The sequence below is a fragment of the Papilio polytes genome, unplaced genomic scaffold (genome assembly GCF_000836215.1).
Source record: "Papilio polytes unplaced genomic scaffold, Ppol_1.0 DF824191.1, whole genome shotgun sequence".
Lineage (NCBI taxonomy): Eukaryota > Metazoa > Arthropoda > Insecta > Lepidoptera > Papilionidae > Papilio > Papilio polytes.
In genome coordinates, this window is record NW_013525013.1 from 1,024,494 (window position 1) to 1,032,538 (window position 8,045).

Consider the following 8,045-nt stretch of genomic DNA (forward strand, 5'->3'; position numbering starts at 1 on the left):
GGACGTTTAAATAAATAAGAAAGAGAAGCTTTCGTGCACAAACAACTTATTCTTCTTTTCGTTCTGTCGCTCTCACACTCCTGTAAAATGTGGGACGTTAGAAAGAGATGGAACAACAAGGTCACCGGTCAGTCAGCAGGCGGCCGTCAGACGGCGGGGCGCGCGGGCGGGTGTGCGCGTGCGCAGACGGCGCAACATGGCGGCGGTGACGTCACGCCGCGAGCCTCCGGTGCACGTTGCAGGCACAGTGTGTAACGCGTGAATAATTAAACAACACACGCAAGCGGCGGCCATTGTAACTACTCGATGTTCTTTGTATCAGACGAATGAGGAACGATATTTTTTATGTTGTACAATTTATTACATGCGTTACAGCACGCGAGCTAGGCGTAGTCGCACGCACCGCTTGTTTATGCTTTAAACGAGAAATATGTTAAAATAAAGTCAAAGACCGTTGCAAGTAGACGTTTAATATTACTTGAACTATTGTTATACTATTGCTAAAACAAGAAGCATACAATTAGAAATAACATAGACTTCTAGAGAAAATACCTACTTTTCCAATAACGAAAAAGTAATATGAATCATTGAACATTAAAGCCATAGTTCTGAAGCGTACTTCCATTTCTCAGTTTGTGGCAATGCTATTTGTGACACTCGCGGGGAGCGGATTGTCAACGCGCCAAAAATGTATAATTAGACAGTTGTCAAATTCCCGCGCTCTCCACCACAGAACATATCGCCTACCAGCTTGATTGAATTGCGCAATCGTATAGATATTTTTATATTTCACTCAACTAAACCGCATATAATTACGACAGATGTGTGGAGATATTAGGTTGGACTAATGGTTGTTTGCTTTTGAATTTATATGATAATTTGCTCCATTTATTTCTTGAGTACATTTCGTTTTTCTTTATGTTTTTAATTAATTTGTAGGAAAAGATAACATTTAATACATCATTTATACTAGGACTCGTTAATACAGTAACTAAGATCACTTTTATTTTGCCATTTGGAATTCATAACTTTAACTGAACCAACTGTTCAGTTGTTCAACTGTGTAGTTTGCGCAGTTAAAAGTGCGCACCTCCATATAAGCTTATAGGAATCAAAGCATAACTAAACACAGTTTAGTGTGTGACGCACAGTTTAGTCTCTCTAAGTATTAGGACAATTAAATACTAATTTCGATAATGTTTTGACGTAGATCGACTTCGCACTGACATTGACCTCGTGAAAGCGATGTAATTATTTAGTGGGGTGTTGGGGAGTGTTGGAGGTGTTGGGGGTGGTGATCCAGACGCGTGCCTGCCGGGCTGCGGGGTGCGGGGTGCGGGGGGCCGGGCGGGTCAGGGGGTGGCCTATAATAATTTTAGCACGGCGCGTCGGCGCGTCGGCGGCGTTAAAATAAAACGTGTCACAGCTAGTGATGTACACGCAATAACTTCGGTTTTAACAAGTTTAAGTAAATTGTGCTTATAAATATTGTATTGGTATTTAATGCCAACTTAAGCTAGTGTCACATTATATTCTAGTCTGAATAGCATATTGGTATTTATGTTTGAAAAATTACAGTTTAACGCGAGTGTTTTTAACTCAAAAAGAAAATAGTGTCTCGCAAGAAAATTGGGTATGAGTTTTATCAAAACTTATCGAATAGACAATCCTAATAAGTTAAAAAGGAAATTCTGTCAGCCTCCGTAACATTTTCACCTGCGACGTGAGTATAGACATCACAAAATATGACATAATAATATAAGGTATAGACAAATACGTTACTATCATATGTCTACGGTATATTTATAATATTAGGGTTGTAGTCGTGTAGACAAGAGAAATGCATCTGGCCTCTGGGACTTGAGTCATCAGACATAACGACTTCTGTGAGATCGTGGTATACTAGTCTAGTTCAAAGCCCATACGATAATAGATTTTATACAGAGATTTGTTCCACGAGATTTACTGTTTGGAACTTAGATGGTTTTAGGTAATGAGCAGAAAAATTGTTATTTTGGGACGAGAAAAATACACAGTAACGAGAATCAAACATTTAATAATAGCACAATCAAGAATAATACGAAGATATCGCTTAATGAGAGAAAATTTTCTGCTATTGGATACTGTATAGGAAAAAGGCTCAAAATAAACACAAATCGTGGGTGGCTACCATTTACCCTCGAAATACTGCCCACGCACAGCGTTAAGTCCAAGATACGAAGAATCGTAACACAAAGAAACATCACTTTAGTACTGTTTACGAACCAACCTACTTGATAAAAGAAAATAAATGAAAAAAAAAAGACATGACGTCAAAATCAATAATTTGTAGATTTTTTTTTTAAATAATCGATAACTTTAACGTAAAAACGTTACGAGTAACTGCTAACAGTTATATCAGAAAACACGGTATTAGTCAATGTGAATTAGTAATATTTGTAATCATTAATCAATATATATATATAAACCACAATTACATAACAATAAGGTAAAACTATGCTATAACACTGGCAGCCATATTTCTCGCCGTTTACTCCGAACATACGAGACGTAATGATGTGTTATGCATTGCTGCATTCATACATTTCATTCACAACAAATACAAGGAAAAGGTGCAATGAACAATGTAATAAATCAGTCATCACTAATTGGGTCTATATTTACAGTGCGTTCTTCGTTCCTTTGCCTTTGTTTTTTTTTAGTAGCACAACATAGTTGTAATTTTTTTTGGCTTCTGCATTTAACCTTATTGTCTATGATACCAAAAATTGTCATATCCCTGACATCGCACAATCTAATTGCTTTCAAGGTGAAACTCATATGCTAAGCGGGGTCGGCCTTTCTGTATAAATGGATTCAGGTTGTTGAATTATTCACTAACAAGGTTCACATTTTGTACATTGTCTTTTCTATTGTCTATTTAATCACACATGTTTTTTTTATTTACTGGCACTGGAATTAAATACATGTGAAAATGTAATAAAGTGACATTTAGAAATTACAATTTCAAACGCAACGTTTTACACAAATCTCAAATATTCATAGTTCGCATTACTTCTGCGAAGTACAGCGCCCATTCTGCGAAGTGGCACACACTGCTAAAAGCACTCAGGTTTGCATGTCGCCCGCGCAAAACCATAAAAACCCTATAGATAGGTGCAAAAAGCGCGCCAAGTTGTTACTAGGCGGTCTTATTACACGACCACGTGGTATAGAAATCTACATGCGGGTATTTTTACGCAGTAATAGTACTCTCCGATTTGGTCGGGTTACACTGTGGTTATCCACCTGCATTGAATACAGAATCGGCGATTTAAAAGTTGGTATTGCGAATTCTAAAAGGTATGTGAAAAGTAAATATAGGTTCGAATGTGTTTAGTACGCTAACCAGTGATGTGAAGATAATACCTGAATATTAAATAGATTATTTTTAAAACTTTTTTTTTAATCTGTAGATTGCCGTGGCGACCTCGACGTGCGATAGTAACGGAATGTTAATTTTATGTAGATATAGTTCGTAAACATGTCTGGAAGTATTAAAACTGTTTGTTTTATTTTTTTTAAACTTTTCAATTTACTTGGGATCGTCGCAAACGATAAACGCGGATATTAAAACTTAAAATTGTCTAGTGACAATTCCCACTAACTATATTAACGCGATCTCCGCAGATAATAGAATTAACTGCAATCATCGCGTTAAAGAAACGTTAACCTAGAGTTAAGGTTTCACAGATTACAATCCAAGTGGCCGGTAACATTGACCAAGCGACGCGACGACGGAAGGTGAGGCCGTGCGATTGGCGGGCGCGGCGGGCTCGGCGGTTATGCAACTCCGTTCACTTTGCAAGTTTCGCGAACGCATCACGAGATGGCGTTGATGGTTTCGAAGGAAAGAGGTTTTATATGAAATGGAGATTTCACAAAAATAAAAGTACTGGCAACTGATTGGGTTGTATGTAGAGATGTATACACATGGGTACAGAACGTTAAAATTGTACCAAAACAGAATGATGAGAAAATTCTTTCATCACGGCTTACCACTCTGACTTACGACCAGTATAAGTAATTCATATAATTTTATATATCAGTTATATTAAGATTGTCAGCAAAAACAAATATTTCGATTAAAAATAACAACACAAATTTAAGATTTTTTACCTAAACTGCACACGCTCTTGTTTTGCACTACAATTAACAAGCACGTGGGTGCAACCGAAATGACATGACATTTTTCAACCTTACTCCATTGACTCATTCAAAAATAACACGCTAATAAGAAATTAAATTATTTTCTTTGTTTCAACAGCTGGTACGACGACCTCGCCAAGGTCAAAACAATGGACTGCATGCTTACGTGCTGTCTTGTAACAGGAAACAACATTGTAACAAAAATAAACTTTCGGTAATATTACACTACTTTTCTAGTCTCTCAATTTAACTAACGTCCAAAATCAACAATCTCACGTCATTGCTCTTCTAATGTACCTACTGTTAACAAATCGGTACCGTGCCGGAGTTGCGGCGCATCACTAGATCATTGGCATATACGTCCCATCCCTATGACATCTGTAAATGTCAATATGAAGTATAGGATAAGCGCGCCAATTCTGGCGAAAATTGATAAACTTGGTATCTAAATAGAAATTGTTACGATTACAGTATTGTCTGAAAATACATAGTTCTTTTTATCTTTTTTTTTCGAATATGCCGCAATAGCAAAAAAACAATCTGAGGGCCTAGCACGAAAGGGGAGTGTATTTGTATCCTCATCCAAATTGGTGTGATATTGCGTTTCTTACATTCGACAAGGACGCTGAACCAATCTAGTACAAATTATCGATGACGTCATTGTAAAAAAAATCTCGAAAATCTGTATTTTATAGACGCTAATGCATCGCTGACTGGTCCCAATTAATATAAAAAACATCACGTCTAAGCGTAATTAATATGAAATTCCGCATGCGTCAAAAACCGTCTGGTAATAACGCGTAACTAAAAACTTTGATAGCCGAGTAAATCATTCCAATACGAAACGTGATTCGTTGATGCGTCGATGAAAAAAAAAACTATATTTAATTTAAAAAACGCGGATCTTCACTTTAAAATTATACCTAATTTATTTAGACATTCTATTTTCAAGTTTTCATATTTTTATTGCCAGCATTTTTTAACGATATTTAATTCGTATTTCAAGTATAAATTTATGTTTCCGATGTAAAAGTACACATTTGAGAGATACATAGACTGGACACAATAAACATTTTTTCAACGATAACTTCTTTGTAAGGTAACATTTTCACAAGTTAACATTTTGAAAAAAGTACTTAATAATGAAAATTCGATGTTTATTTTAATTTCTATGCACTATATTGCATTTTACAAATTATTATAAAGTTTCGACGTATAACACGCAACAATTTTCACAGACTAGTCCGGCGCTTATAGCGGAAGACAGGCATGGCGCCGAAAGATATTAACATAAAAAACTGACCGGTCTGTCTGTCTGTTAACAGCGAGCGTCGGAATGATATAGCTAAAAGTATACGTGAGTTTTCTATAAGAGCAGCTGTTAGACCGTTACGTCATTTCAAGCATCAAGTTATACACATCTGTAAAACTAAGAGCGGGCGCACAAATTTGACTAAACTATCGCACAACAGTTCTACGATAGTTTTGTAAAAGGTGTGCAGCGCTCTTAGACTGCGATAAAATGAAAAAAATCTGTTCTACAAATAGGCCGTTGTATTATAATACAAAATGTCAACAAACTGCAATGTTTTTCAGTGGTTAAGTAGTAATTGCTGAATCGAGTGTTCAAATTACATTAGTATTTATCAAGTCAAACACTTAGGCGGTTTCAATCTTAGGTGGCTTCAGTCTTCTGTCTGGTGCACAATACCATTAACAGTGGTAGAGCCCGCTTTAACTACGTCGCACGGAAGACCACACAGAAGAAAGGCGTGAAGTGAGAGCAATTCACTGTGCGTGTCGAAGTATAGTCTCATAGACATTCACAATGGCGGATGCGTTGCCTACCCTTAATCAACGGAGCAGGAAAGCACAAAAAGAGGATATTTCCCCTTCTTATGCTTCTCCTCCAGCGTTAAGTCCACGTCCCTTTTCCATCCTTTTCTTATAAGAAGGGCGGGAATGAAAAGGGATTAAAGGCCTCCGACACCACACTAATAAGATGAAACGCAGGATTGTTCCCACTTCACGCCTGTCTTCTTTCATCGTGGTATGTCACCGGGCGAGTCGGCCCATTCGTGCAAATATGTAAAAGCGGGCTCTACCACTATCGATGTGTAGGCAACGCATCTGTGATTTCGGATGTCTATGGGAAGTGGTCGCTTTAGTTTGGCGTATTCAGTGCTCGTTTTCCATCTTATGATATTAAAAAAACTTCTCACGTTATTTTCGCGTGTATTGTGATAATCAAACGGCAGCCGTATATCGATAAGAAGACCAGTTGCTGCGCACATTCACGTGATAACGGACGGCGTATCAATTTACACATAACTTGCTTACTTAAGTGATCATACTAATTGTACACTAAGGAGACCACTTAACTCTATACTGTTATGGCATATTTAATATGTACAAGTGTAAAAGCCACAGCTGACCTCTGCTCTAACCGATAAAATTGTTTTCATTACGCGTCATAAGATAACGAATACAGTACAGACACAACAAACAACATTGTATTATACAATGACTCTGTAATATCAACCTTAGTGTGTTAACTTTAAGGATTGTTTTACATCAATAACAATTAACTGCGTAATATGTTAACATCTTAAATTTCTTCCAATTGTCAAACTTTCCTTGCCTTGATAGCAAATGTGATAAAAATTTAATCAGTATTTTTTTTATACTTTAAAGTGGCAAACGAGCAAGCGGCCACGTGAAACCGTCGAAATGGCGAAGCGACCGCTACCCATACACATCGGCAATTGCAGATGCATTGCCTTTAAACGACGGTGGAGGAGACGCACATAAAGAGGATATTTTCACTTCCTATGCGTTTCCTCCACCGTCAAATCCGCTTTTCCTTCCCATCCTTACCTCTTAAGAAAAGGGTGGAAAGGGAAAGGGATTAAATTTAGGCCTCCGGCACCACACTCATCAGACTTAACGCGGAATTACTCCCACTTCACGCCTGTTTTTTATGTGGTCGTGACACCGGACGAGCCGGCCAATTCGTGCGAAGATGTTAAAGCGGGCACTACCACTGTTACATGGAAACCTGCGAATCTATCTTCAATCATTGACATAAATAAAATAATTTACATACAAAATATCTATTATTTTTTCATATATATTGACAAAAACTGCCGTGCGTCATATCTTCGACCTTCGCGAGTACATCTTAAATAAGACTGATAAAAGTGCCTTATCTTTTAAAGTCTAGTCTTTGAACAGTCTTTGTACGCTAAATATAAAAAATATTATATAACTTTCTTTCACAATTTCATAAATTTCATAATATTTAATCAACTATAACAACCGATTTACAAATTAATTAAAAAACGCACCTAAAACAACCATCATACTTCTTACTAATATTATAAATGCAAGAGTTTAGATGGATGGATATTTGTTACTACGTCTCTTGTAAACGACTCAACAAAACTGGCAAAAATTTAGCAAAGATATAAAACATAGTCTGGAAGAAATGTGCTGTATGTATGTGCTGCTCTTCCATACATCTCTATCAGCCGTCATATCTGAATCCACTCCTTTATTAAGCATATCCTCTTTTACACAATCCATCCATACTTTCATCGGTCTTTCTCTTCCTTTGAAGCCATTCACATTCATTCTTAACACTTTCAGGTCCATCGTCTCGTCGCATAACATGTCCATAAGCATAATGAAATATTCAATTTAAAAAAAAATCGTTTCATTGCTGAATTATAAAGGTCTATTAATATTGTCACAACTCGTGGGATATCGGATAAGAAATGTACGCAGGGAATCTACATAAATACGAGACTAGCGGAAGTTAAATATCGCGTTATAGAGAAGCCTTGGTAAGCCTCTGA